At 41.6% G+C, this 13,990-nt stretch overlaps 1 long non-coding RNA gene across 1 annotated transcript; it reads right to left on the bottom strand.

The window, feature by feature from the left end:
* Positions 1-7,511: 7,511 nt before the first annotated feature.
* Positions 7,512-12,590, bottom strand: LOC120299666. Its single transcript, XR_005554468.1, has 3 exons — positions 12,528-12,590; positions 9,182-9,838; positions 7,512-8,657 (listed from the first exon to the last, which is right to left on the bottom strand). It is a non-coding gene; the product is annotated as an uncharacterized LOC120299666 (long non-coding RNA).
* Between the last annotated feature and the right edge of the window lie 1,400 nt (positions 12,591-13,990).

Consider the following 13,990-nt stretch of genomic DNA (forward strand, 5'->3'; position numbering starts at 1 on the left):
GCTGGTTGGAGAAAGATGATTTAAAATCTCAGATAGGTTTTACCTACAGGTAGTCCACGACTTACGAGATTTTACTTAGTGACCGTTCAGAGTTACAACAACACTGGAAAAGATTACTTATGACCATTTTTCACTCATTTTTATGACCCCATTGTCACGCGATCCAAATTCAGACAGTTGGCAACTGACTCACATTTATGATGGTTGCAACGTCCCGGGATCATGGGATCAACTTTTGGAAGCAAAGTCAATGAGTAAACCAGATTCATTTAACAACCGTGTTACTAACTTAACAACTGTTATGACTCACTTAACAACTGTGGCAAAAAAGGTCATAAAATGGAGCAAAACTCACTTAATAAATGTCTCGCTTAGCAACGCAAATTTTGGGCTCAATCGTGATCGTAAGTCAAGGACGACCTGCGCTTAACCAGCATTCTAGTTGATTTTTCGTACACACTACAACTCACACCATCCAAATACTGCATACTAAAATCTACAAGGTAATTTTCTGGACAGACACGACTTAGAACAGTGGTTCTCAACCTTTCTAATGCCGTGACCCCATAATACAGTTCCCCATGTTGTGGTGACCCCCAAGTGGGTGTGGCCATCAATAAGAGGGAGTAGGACAGCTAGGGAAAAGGGGAAAAAATGGCGGACAGCATGGTTTGGCGACCCCCGTGAAATGGTCGTTCGACCCCAAATGGGGTCCCGACCCACAAGTTGAGAACCACTGACTTAGAAAATGGTTATCCTTGCCGAACTGGCTAGGTGAATTCCGTCAATCAATCAGAATAGAGCTGGAAGGGATCTTGGAGGTCTTCTAGTCCAGCCCCCTGCTCAATCAGGAGACTTATGCCATTTCAGATATGTGGTTGTCCAGTCTTTTGTTAAAAACCTTCAGTGATGAAGCACCCACAACTTCTGTAGGCAAGCTGTTCCACTGGTTAATTGTCGTCACTGTTAGGAAGTTTCTCCTTAATTCCAGGTTGCTTCTCTCCTTGATTAGTTTCCATCCATTGACTGCTTCCTTGTAAGATAACCTTATCCCTTTTGGATATGAAGAAGCAGGCTACAAGGTAGAACTGCAGTCAGAATCTAGGCTAGAGGGAAGGAAGTGGCAAATACAGGCTGCAGTTGTGTACGCCATCATACTATAGCTTTATTGTACTGTAGCTATTAAATATACACTCCCTGTTCTTGAACAGCAGTGGACAACATCTGAATTCTCAGTGGCTGCTCTGTTCTACAGACAATTGTTGGGTAGAGTGATCTTTGACACCCAAGTCATAAATAGCCAGGCTCCATTAAAAAAGCATCAACTCATCCCAATTGTATACACCCATTCTAGCTGTTAAAAACAAAGTGCCACAAATAATCAAAAAGTTGACTGAAAAAGCAATTTCCTATGTTCTTCAGGGCTAATGACAATTTCTCCCAGTGCTAAAAAGAAAAGCTGGAATTTTCTTTAAGCCATTTGCCTTCAGCATTACTTGTGTTTATAATCTTCATAACTTCTATTGTGATCCCAAGTCTTACAGGACATGCTTTTTCTCAAAGAAACATCACTTATGATCAGGAAAATGGTTACAGGAGGATAGGGGAGGGCAGGATAGGGCCGGTCTTGTAAAATATAAGTGTAAATTAAACCTCCATGGAATCAGTCTCAGTTCCTAATAACTTGACGGAGATGTCAAGAGGTTCTCCTGACAACAATTTGAGGCTAGTATGCCATTGTCATTGTCTAGGATAGGGGTAGGCAACCTTGGCTCTTTTATGACTCGTGGACTTCAACTCCCAAAATTCCTGAGCCAGCTATGCTGAGGGGAAAGGGAGAGGTTTCCAAGCTGAGCCGTGCTGGTTCAGGAATTCTGGGAGTTGAAGTCCACAAGTCATAAAAGAGCCAAGGTGGCCTACTCCTGCCCTACACCATTCCAGATAAATGACTATTTATGACTTGGGTGTCAAAGATCACTCTACCCAACAACTGCCATGTCATCAGAAATTCTGGAATTTTAGCAGTAGACCATCAGGTTGGAGAACATAGCTTCATAATGTAGCTATGCTGGCTCAGGAATTCTGGGAGTTGAAGTCCACGAGTCATAAAAGAGCCAAGGTTGCCTTGGCTGGTCTAGGATTTTGTTCTTCCAGGCCTATTGACCTCCTCTTCAAGTCCAAACCAACCCCGCCTCTTGTTTGTTTTCCTGGGGTCAGACCAGGTTGGCTAGATCAGGCCACCTGCTATATGACATGTGGGATTTATAGAAATCTTATTTTCTGTGTGGAAGATATATATGTTCCTTACTCTCTCCGGGAGCAAGATATAGTTGCCTTCTTGACCCTGAGGTTATCTAATATTTCCCAGAGAGCAACTAGCACTATCCCAAGGGCCATTGCAATCAGATCACAAATGGGAAAAGGTTACATACGGGAAGCGAGAACATGGCAATAAGGAATAATTATAGCTTTACAGGCTGGCTCCTCATCCCCTGTGGAATTGTTCTTCTATCTGTCTTAACGTACAAATGAGTCTGCATGAACAGCCACTCCTCCCAAATTAGAAAAACACCGCTACATTATGCAGCTATGTTCTCCAACCTGATGGCCTACTGCTAAAATTCCAGAATTTCTGATGACATGGCTAGCAGCCATGATGTTCGGGGAAGCCTTCAAGTTGCGATTCCAATATATCAGGTGTGGATGAAGCTCATTTGAAATAATGGCGACATCTTGTTTGATTACAAAAGGGTGGCCCTGCAGTCACGCGTGCCCTTGTCATCTTAAAGCTATTCAATCTATTTCAATGGGCTCTCTAATTAGGGCGGCCCTTGAAGACTACTCATAGGCTGCAAATGGTCCAGAATGTTATGGCATGAGTGATGATGGACCTGCCTCGTTATGCTATGACACCCCTGCTTCCAGCTGTCATCCAAAGTTCTGGTTATTACCGATAAAGCCCTACATGACATGGGATCCTGTCATTTGAAGGACTACCTATCTCCTGTGGTTGCTGCCCAGCTGGCAAGAACCAATGGAATAGGTGTGCTCCAGGTCCCTTCAAACAAACAGTGCCATCTTTCAGGATCCAGAAAGCAGGGGCTCCTCTGTCATGGCCCCTTCCCTCTAGAATGAAGTCCAAACAGTCATTGAATCAGTTGGTCAGTAAGCAAGCTCTGCCTGTGCCGTTTCTATATTCTGTTTTGTATAATGAGATGTTGGAGATATTCTGGAAATGGAAATAAATAAATTACTACCGGAGGCTATAGTACACCTTTAAAGAGGACTGAGGCACAGGAATAAGGACATTAACAAAACATAGCATAGGAGCAGGAGTGGAAGAAACTGGGGGCAGAGTTAAAAGAGGGATCAGTCTAGAATCCTTAGGTAGCCACAAGCAGACAAGTCCAACTTCCCTTGAATTTCACTGACCCTTGTCTAATCCCAAGCAGGTGGTAACCATTAGTTGAGAAGATTCCTGTGTGCATAGGCTGTTTAACCATAAATCATTTTAATTGGACCTTCACGTGTGGACCTGGTCTTGCATGCCTGACACACAGAAGATGACAGCAATTAGATGATGTTGAAAATAGCTAAGGCGAGGCTCGATCTGGGTGCTCAAACACTACTAGGACATTCCAAAAATTAAACTGGGATCTCAACTAAAAATTACAGAAGTAAACATATAGCAAACTGTTTGTTTTGTTGCCTAGTAGGTCTATGTATTGACCAGAAAGCAAGACACCATCAATAAAAATATTTGTTCCTTGTGGTGCATTTATATTTCTATATGGTAAGGAAACTCAAACTATTGGATTTAAGCCTTTCTTGATACAGTTAAGTAATATGGAAAAGAGTTAAACCAAACAGCAGCATTAGACAAGGAACAGAACAACAATGGACTAGTAATTATCTCAAAAGAAACTCCAGTTTGGGATGAAAGAGATTATGTTCACCTCTGGAATATTTGCAGATGTCCCAACACTACAATCAAGAGCCCTAACCCAACTCTCTGATATTGCATCTTCTATTATAATGTTTTTCAGGCCTTCCCTCCTGTTTTCACAGAGATAAAAACATAACAAGTACCAAGCCACCTTGAAGCTTACAGACAAAAGCTTACAGATCCAAACCTTTGATCTTTAAAAAGAAACAAACCAGATCATGGTCTGCTACTGCTATCTCCTCAAAGGCAGCTTGATACAGGAGCATGAAGGAGAAGCACCCAAGGGATACTGTAAATCAAATCGTGATGCTCAGAGGACAAAGTTTACATATATTACAAGGTTGCATGATTCAGCCACAACACCCAAGATCACGCTGGGAGCTAATGCATTCAGCCTTTATTATAATGTTCTTATTTATGACAACGAAAAGCAATCATCCTACATGACAAAAATAATGAAGTGTAGCCATTCAGCCTGAGCCGTCATCACGATTCCTCATCAGAAAAGAAAAATAAGATATAAATCAAATAAATAACCAATTGGTGGGTTTTTTTTTCCAATTCAGTTGGGTTTCATTTGCTCTTTCTCCCTCAAAGGGATATTAAAAATTACACAAAAACAGACTGATGCCACTCTCCTGGACATTTCAGAAACAGCTCAGAGAAAACTTCAGATGCAACAGCTGCAATGCTACCTAGGGCACTTCTTGTTAATATTTTGTTTTCCTTTCATTGTCTAACTTTCACTTCCACTTACAAGTAGATAAATGTTGGGCCTAGCTGATTTAATCTATATCTGACTTAGAGTGTTTGTTACTACAGTCAAAATCGCTCCCCAGGTAAGCACACATCTGATCAATACCAAAATGCGTCCTACATTCTACTCGAGCCTGACGGGAGAACTGAAAAATTATTGATTTTTCTTATATTCCACAAATTGACGATTTCAAATCGGTTTGTTATCACTTGCGCCTAAAGCTAACCTGACTGCTCTGCAACAAACACAAACTATATGACACTTTAATGAAATATTAATAAACGGCAGATCAAGGCAATAGAGGCAGTCCTTGACTTACAACAGTTCACACTTATGACTGTTGTAGCAACCCCAAAGTCATGTGATTTACATGTAGATACGATGACTCATATTTATGACGGTTGCCGTGTCTTGGGATCACGTGATCCCCTTTTGCGATCTTCTGACAAGCAAAGTCAATGGGGAAATTGTTGTTCTCCTCCTTTGCTCAGAAGATTTTCAATGATTCCTCAAGTCTCCTTATCATTCTACTAGTACAGGGGTCTTCAAACTTGGCCCTTTTATGATTTGTGGACTTCCACTCCCAGAATTCCTCAACCAGCGTGCCTATCATAAGGCGGCAATTTTAAATGGGTCTTACAGTAAATTCTAAACTAGAAACACAATAAAACTCACACACACATCCCTGATTCATGTATTTAAGCCACGAACTCATTATTGCACAACTCTGCCTAGAAATAGACACTTTTTATGATACAGTTCACACATGCTGCAGTCATGTTCTCACTTGCAGCTAATCAGAGTACAATTATTCCTTAGCAAGATGTTTGTTCTCTCATATCTTTATGACGCTGTGTTCATATAGTCTCTACCCCATGAATGAGTCAAGCTTCATATCTCCCATAGTGGCCCCAATGCTAAAATAATTCAATACTTTCTCCTGCTTATCCTGACACCATGCAAGGGCAGCCTTAAGATGTACAAAATCTCCACTATATTGATCACTGACATTGACTACGTCTAGTTTAATTAAAAGAAGGACTAAGGATGACATGATAGTAGTGTTCCACTATCTGAGGAGACAGTCAACAAAGAAGAGGTCAACCTATTCTCCAAAGTACCTGAAGGCTTTGGAGAACGCAACAGATGGAAACCAACTTAGAACTAAGGAGAAATTTCCTGACAATTAGAACCATTAATCTGTGGAACAACTTGCCTCCAGAAGTTGTGGGTGCTCCATCACTTGAGATTTTTAAGATTGGACAACCCTTTGTCTGAAATGGTATAAGGTCTCCTCTTGAGCAGGGGGTTGGGACTAGAAGACCTCCAAGGTCCCTTCCAACTCCGTTATTCTGTAACAAAACAAAACACTGTATTCTATTCTACCAAAGGTCCTAGGCTTTGCCACTCATGATCATGGAAGCAAGTGAGCAAGCTACAAAATAAGACCACAGAGGCAGGTTAGGGATCAGGAATGGAGATAATAATAATAATATAATAATAATAGTAGTAAAGTTGGAAGGGACCTTGGAGGTCATCTAGTCCAACCCCCTGCTCGGGCAGGAAACCCTACACCATTTCAGACAAATGGCTGTCCAGTCTCTTCTTAAAAACATCCAGTGTTGGAGCATTTACTGCTTCTGGAGGCAGGCTGTTCCACTGATTAATTGTTCTCACTGTCAGGAAGTTTCTCCTTAGTTCTAGGTTGCTTCTCTCCTTGATTAGTTTCCATCCGTTGCTTCTTGTCCTTCCTTCAGGTGCTTTGGAGAATAGCTTGACTCCCTCTTTTTTGTAGCAGCCCCTGAGATATTGGAACACTGCTATCATGTCCCCCCGCCTCGTCGTTCTCTTCATTAAACTAGACATACCCAATTCCAGCAACCGTTCCTTATATGTTTTAGCCTCCAGTCCCCTAATCATCTTTGTTGCTCTTCTCTGTACTCTTTCTAGAGTCTCAACATCTTTTTTACATCGTGGTGACCAAAACTGGATGCAGTATTCCAAGTGTGGCCTTACCAAGGCATTGACGAGTGGTATTAATATTTCACGTGATCTTGATTCTATCCCTCTGTTAATGCAGCCTAGCACTGTGTTGGCCTTTTTGGCAGCTGCAGCACACTGCTGGCTCATATTTAGGTGATTGTCCACTAGGACTCTGAGGTCCCTCTCACAGTTACTACTATTGAGCATGGTGCCACCTATGCTGTACTTGTGCATTTGGTTTTTCTTGCCTAAATGTAGAACCTTGCTTTTTTCACTTCATGATGGAATAGGTTTCAAGGATGGAAGGAGAAGACTTCAACTCACCAATAAGGAATGGTTGTAGGAGAATTGTCAGTACTTGTTATTAGCCTACAGAAGTTGCACAACAAAGTTATTTTCGGGAATACCTGAAATTACAAATCAAATTCTTGAAAACGCTGTGGGGATATTTTGCTGCACAAGGTATAGAGCTACTACTTGTGGGGCAGTGGCCACACCTGGAAGGGCGGAGGAAATAAAACATCTGTCTCTCTCTCTCTTCCCCAAGGGAAAAAGATGCCAAGATGTAGCAGTTCCCAAGGCCTGATCCATCAAGAGAAAAGGGATCCACCTACTGATGTTCTAATTCTTTCACAAGTACGCACATTCCAGTATCATCCACTAATTAGGACAAACAACACTGGATAAATGTAGACCAGTGTTTCTCAACCTTGACAATTTTAAGGCATGTGGACTTCAACTCCCAGAATTCCACAGCCAGCATTGCTGGCTGTGGAATTCTGGGAATTGAAGTCCACATGCCTTAAAATTGTCAAGGTTGAGAAACACTGATGTAGACACAAGGATTTCTCCTTCGTTCTGTCACCTATCCCAATTGTACACAGGTTTTTCTGTCTATCTTTTTCCTTTAATCTGCAACAAAGCAACTATCACTGTTAAGCGCAGATGTAGTTAAACAAGTTTTGCAAGTTCAAAGTGAATTTTGAATACCCTCCCCTGGCTGTCTTCTAAACAAAGAGTTTTAGAAAGCTGCAAGGTCAGAAATAAGACAAGAGAAGCAAGCTCTATCAATCTACGTTGAACTTGACAGGTTTCAAGAGGAAGCTTTAATATTTTTAATTAAATATACCCGAGATAAGTGTTGCTACAGATTCTAAAAGTGATTTTCAAAATCACTTTAGTTTCGTTGCCAACTTTTTTTTTTTTTTAAAGTAATGTCAGATTTCATTTTTCAAGGTTTCTGAAAAAATTATTCAAGGAAAACTAACCCGTAAACACTACTTTCAAAATTTGTAAAGTTCCCACCCAGTCAATTTTATCTAACCTTGATCTCTGTTTCTCTAATGTTTCAAGCTGGGGAGATATATTATTTTCCCAGTTTCAAACATTAGAGAAACTTATATAAAGATAATAACTTACAGTAAATTAAAAACTATATTCAACTTCTACTTTATCAACTATTCAGTGAAAAAATCTCAGAATATTTATTCCTTAAGACTGGAAAACTTGGTTGGAAAGCTTTGGGCTTCATGAGGCCTCTTGACCTGGGGCGCCTCTAACTTCTCCTAACTGAATAAGCATTTATTCAGTTCTCAGCCCATCCGTTTGTATTACGTGCAGACTTCAAAATCAAAAACATTAGCCATAAAATCTGAAATTATGAAAGATGATAATCTACAATACCAATATTGCATAGTTAAAACAAAAACAAAACAAATACAGGCGCTCCTCAAACTTTCAAACGCAACTGAGCCCAAAGTTTCACTTAATAGGCAGCTATTGAGTTTTGCCACCTTTTACGATCATTTCTGCCACAGTTGTTAAACAAATCAAAGTTGAGTCGTGTGGTCATTAAGCAAATCTGGCAGCTTCCCACTGATTTTGCCAGAAGTGTGAAAAATGATAATAAGTCACTTTTTTCAGTCCGTTGTAACTTCAAACGGTCACTAAATGAATGGTTGTGAGGAAAACCTGTCAAGCAAAAAGCAGGTAGAGTTTTATTTCTGACGTTAATGTATGTGTTGTTGGAAACAAAACTAAGCAAAGTCTAACTTGAAAGAAGTATATAATCACTAATTTACTCCTATAGAATTTATACGGTAGTATAAAGCTTTAAAAATCCAGTTTTCCCATAAATGCAGTGCCTTTTACAATCAAATAATATATTGCACTTCCTATCTATATTGTAAAATAAAGTTTAGCTTAGAGCTCTGTTACTTTTTCAGGTTCTATTTTACAATTCTCTTCACTTTTTCCTTTTCAACTATTATATTTTCCATGTAAACTAAAGTTTGACTTGCAAAAGCAGAATTAATAAACCTACACAGGCGCACTGTACCATTATTCCATTGAATAATAATTATTTCCATTAATAATAGAAAATCTCTGAGCTGAGCGACATTTGGTAAAGCTTGTTATATTCTTATTTTATCACTCAATTTCAGCCACTATGCCCCAAGATTTACTACCTATTGATCTGAAAAAGTGCCAATTACCTTGGAAAACTAATCTACAAGCCATCTGAAATCCATCAGATCTGAAACTATTCAGCAACTGCTTCTTGTACATACTCCAAGGTGTAATTTCGAAACTGCTTCTGCATTTTTGTGGAACAAATTAAAACAAGCGAACAATTGTTTTGTTTTGTTTTTAATTCAGTCTGCTGAGCCTTAATACTTTCATTTCCTTTCCTGAAACTATTTCTCTGTTCCATGACATACCTACTAACTTTGCTCTGGGAACGTAAATCACCATATTGCACTGAATTACAATTATTAAAGAGCACTTTCTTTCAACTCGATGATAATCAAACTCTTTTTTTTAAAAAAAATCAAGAGTTCCCTTTCCCCCTAAATTAAATTCCTGCTAATTAGTTTTGCTAATTAGTCATAGCCCAGTCTAATTAAGCAGAATGTGCAGAAACATATCCTTAGGAATAAGAAATCCAGTGAAGCAATTGAAGGAAAGGATTGAAGCATTTTACTTCGTTAATTAAATGAATCAATCATTTGTCAATCTTTATTCCGGTGGTGAAAGTCTCCGAAGGCAAAAACCAGCTGGGAGGAAAATATGTCCTGAAGTGAAAATATTAAAAAGTTTATTTTTCATTAAAGCCAAGACGTTTATTCACCTCAGCATTCTTTACTGCCGCCCTGCAAAATGGTGGAAGTGAAAGGAGAGGGGAGGAGATAGAAAAATAACCTGAAGTCAGCAAGCTTATATCTTTGGTGGGTACAAATTAAGATTACGCTGTGAAAAATTCTCAGCTGATTCTGAAGGAGTTGACTTGTGGTTAGCTGAACACAGCACTTTATATCCCATTCTCACCCGAGGAACATTTCCATCTTGTTTTAAAACAATTGCTCACTTGCACATCCAGGTGCTTTCCCTACTAAACATGCCAATGTGTCATCCCCAAGCTTGCACACGTATGGTGGCTTTGTGTTATGAAAAATAAAGGCAGCTTTCAGATGAGCTGAGCACCAAGTAATTACATGTGGACCTGTCAATGTGGTTTACATGGGAACATTGGTTAAAAAAGAGCCACACGCACATCTTTAAAACCCCATGGATAATCTTCAGAGATCTGACTTTGTAATGAAGCCATTTCCAAAAATTCTTTGAGATGTTTGTTCTAAACAGCAATGTTCTGTTAGGAGTCACTCAGTTTTCTCCTAAAAAAAATTGCTGCCAGAAGAAAGTTTTTGAAAGTAAACCCAGCCTTCCTTTTACACAAAAACTCTCTTTTTAGTTACTCTGCTTTTACCACAGTGAATGGAACTCCCTTTTTTTAATCTGTCCTTATTAGACATAAAAGGGCTTTTTTCCCCCAATTTTTAAAAAAATCATGTATTTCCTGCAAGCAATCTTTCTGAAATCAAAACCCCAGCATCTGACTTTTAGCATTTGCAATCTGGAAGGAAGGTAGTACTTATTATACAAAACTGTTTCCCCGGGGGTCTGATGTTTCTTCATCTGTTTCACTATATAGAACTGATATTTTTACAAACAAATGCTGAATGCATACTTCAATTCAGGTATATAAATGGGCGTTGTTAACCTTGCAATCTCTTTCAACTTAAACACAACATAACACTTCCTCAATTCTATGTATCACCAGGCTAACAACTGAATTTTTTTCTCCCAACTACTGTACAGGTAGTCCTCAACTTACCACTGCAATGAGTCCAAAATTTGTTGCTAAGCAAGACAGTTGTTAAATGAAGTTTACTCCATTTTACGACCTTTCTTGCCACAGTTGTTAAGTGAATCACTGCAATGGTTAAGTAACGATTTAGATTATGAGGGGGTTATTAATTAAATCTGGCTTCTCCACTGACTTTGTTTGTCAGAAGGTCGCAAAAAGTGATCACTTGACCCCGGGACACTGCAACAGTCATAAATACATGCCAGTTGCCAAGAGTTCAGATTTTGAACACGTGACCGTAAGGGATGCTGCAACGGTCGTAAGTGTGAAAAACAGTCATGTCCCTTTTTTTCATTGCCATTGTAACTTTGAACAAACGGTTGTAAGTTGAGGACTACCTGTATCTTTAAAGAACAGAAGCTACCAGACCTCAATCCAATTTGTTGTCTCAATCGCTCCGTGGTAAAGGGAAAAGACAGAAAAAGAAACCCAGTTTTAACTTTGTGTGCGCAAAATTGTGGGACCGAACGATGTTGCAACTTGCTTGGAGCCAAAACAGGATCCAACATGGCCTTTTCCTCCCCCCCTTGAAAATGCTTTCAAGGGGAGTGACCTACAGACACCAAAAACATCTACTTCCAGGCCAACCTGACTTTTATCCCCTTCCAAAGCCGATGGGTCTTGGTCTTGGGTCTCCAGCTGTGGCTTTCCTCTGCTTGAAAAAACCTCAGCAGCTCCTATCCACCCATCCCGAGGAGAAACTATATCCAAACAATACTTCTTCCCCACCCCACCCCGTCCACTTTTCCAAATGTCAGGCAGGACAACCTCTTAAAAGCAACTTTTCCTTATGGATTACAGATAAGCATGTTGAAAAAGTAAAGAAAAGCAAGTCTGAAGAGGACAATTAGAAGAAACTGCAGAAGGAAAAGAGTTTTTTTCTTCTTCTTCTCTTTTCTTGTTGTGGAGGAGAGAGAAAGAAGGCAGAAGAATTCAATCTCTAAGGAAGACGATGAAATCCTTCAGTGGCAATTTCTGGCAGGCAACTCTGTTCCCACACTTTCTAGGGAGCCAATTTGCTCAACCTTTGCCACAGTTCACCTTTTCCAAGTCTTTGTTCTGCAAAACACTGCAGAACTAGGGCACTTCTGCATTTCTTTTAAGGCATCAAGGGTTCCGTCCGGAGCAGTGGTTTTCAAACTGCAGCAACTTTAAGATAGGTGTGGACTTCAACTCCCAGAATTCCCCAGCCAGCATAGCAGAGCTGGCTGGGGAATTCTGGGAACCGAGATCCACTCCTTTTAAAGTTGCCAAGTTTGAAAACCACTGACATGGACCTTAGGGGAAGGGGGCAGAAATAGCCATTCCCCAATGAGGTCTTTTTTGCCTCTGGGGGGGGATGCTGCTTCCTGGACTTTTTTGGGGGGGTCATAGGGATGCTGAAATAAGGGTGGCTTTCTGGGGGGTGCACAGATGGGGAAAACTAGGAAAGTGAGGCAGTTGGGGGGGGCACCCCAAACATTCAGGTGGGGGGGGCACCCTTCTAACTTTTGGGGCAGGAAACAGAAGGCGTAGCCCCCCCCTCCTTTGGGGGAGAATGGGACCCCAGCCCAAGGGGGCGTTCCTCGCGCCCTTGCTCAAGGTGAGTTAAGGGGCGTGGCCACGAGTCCCCCGCTTCCCTCCCTCGCCCGTACCTGCCGGGAAGGGGCGCCGCTCCAGCCGCAGCCACCGCTTCTCCGGCTCGCCTTCAGTTTGACCTTTTCCGCGTCTCTCCTCTCCCCCTCGTCCCCGGCTCGTTGACGTCACCGGCCTAGCAACCAATCCGCGCTTCCCCCCTCCCTCCCGCCCTCCCACCACACAAGCGCTCACGCTCTCGCACACACGCCCCTCAGGCTGCAGGAGGGAGGAGGAGCGAAGTTATGCAAACCACCTTGGCGGGGCGGCACCCAATCAGCAACTCCGGACGCCGCAAGCTCCGGAGGAGGGGAGGGGAGGGGAGGGGAGGAGAGAGAGAGAGCGAGAGAGAGAGAGCGAGAGGACGCGAGCAGAGGGGCGGGGCCGGGGCACGCCCTCCTCCGAACGGGCGGGGGAGAGAAGAGAGGAAAAGAGGGAGCTGGGGAAAAAAAAAACTTTAGAAGGGATCGCTTGCGCATGCGCGCGCTTGGCCATTTTGGCGGCAAAGAACTTTTTGACTTTCGTCTGTTTCATACTTTTTTCCCTGAAGAGAAACAAAAACGCCTCCAATGCTTCCCGGGCATTTTTTTGTAGGTTATTTCCCAGCCATGCTTGCCCATCCGATAAGAAATATAAGTAGTCCTTGACTGATGACCACAACGGAGTTGCTAAGTGAGATAGTTGCTAAGTGAATTTTGCCCCATTTTGTGACCCTTCTTGCCACAGTTGCTAAATCTGAACTCCCCAGTTCTCATTTAGTGTGCTTGAAGGGCAGGTCAAATAGCCTCTTTGAAGGACCTTAAAAAGTGAGACACAGGTTGTGCTCAACGTGTGACCACAATTGAGCCCCAAACTTCCATGGTTAAACAAGACGGTCATTAAGTGAGTTTTGCCTCATTGTATGACAGTTCTGGCCACAGCTGTTAAGTGAATCACTGCAGTTGTTAAGTTAGCAACACGGTTGTTAAGTGAACCTGGCTTCCCCATTGACTTTGCTCGTCAGAAGGTCGCAAAAGGGGATCCTGGGAACACTGTGACCGTCATAAACACGAGCCATTTGCAGAGCCTCTGAATTTTGATCACGTGATCCTGGGAATGCTGGAACAGTCATAAGTGAAAAACAGCCAAAAGTCACTTTTTTCAATGCTGTTGTAACTTTGAACGGTCACTAAGCGAGCTGTTGTAAGTCAAGCACTATCTGTAGTACTAGTATTGGAACAATTTTCGTCTTTGCTGGTTTAATTGTGGGAACTGGATAACGAATCGGGGAATTAAAGAGGGGTGTTTTAAAATGGAGCAACGATTACAGAGAGGAGCTACAACTGAGAAGATTCTCATTTCCCATTTTTATTTCCCATTTACAAACTGCTCCTGCTTTTCTTAGGCAGGGGGGGTTGGACTAGACAACCTCTAAGGTCCCTTCCAACCCTGTGATTCTTCCATTACAGATAGTCCTCAAATGACGACCACAAGACAAGCCCGA

This window comes from Crotalus tigris, unplaced genomic scaffold (assembly GCF_016545835.1).
Source record: "Crotalus tigris isolate CLP2741 ecotype Arizona unplaced genomic scaffold, ASM1654583v1 scf7180000024306.450007, whole genome shotgun sequence".
NCBI classification, from domain to species: domain Eukaryota; kingdom Metazoa; phylum Chordata; class Lepidosauria; order Squamata; family Viperidae; genus Crotalus; species Crotalus tigris.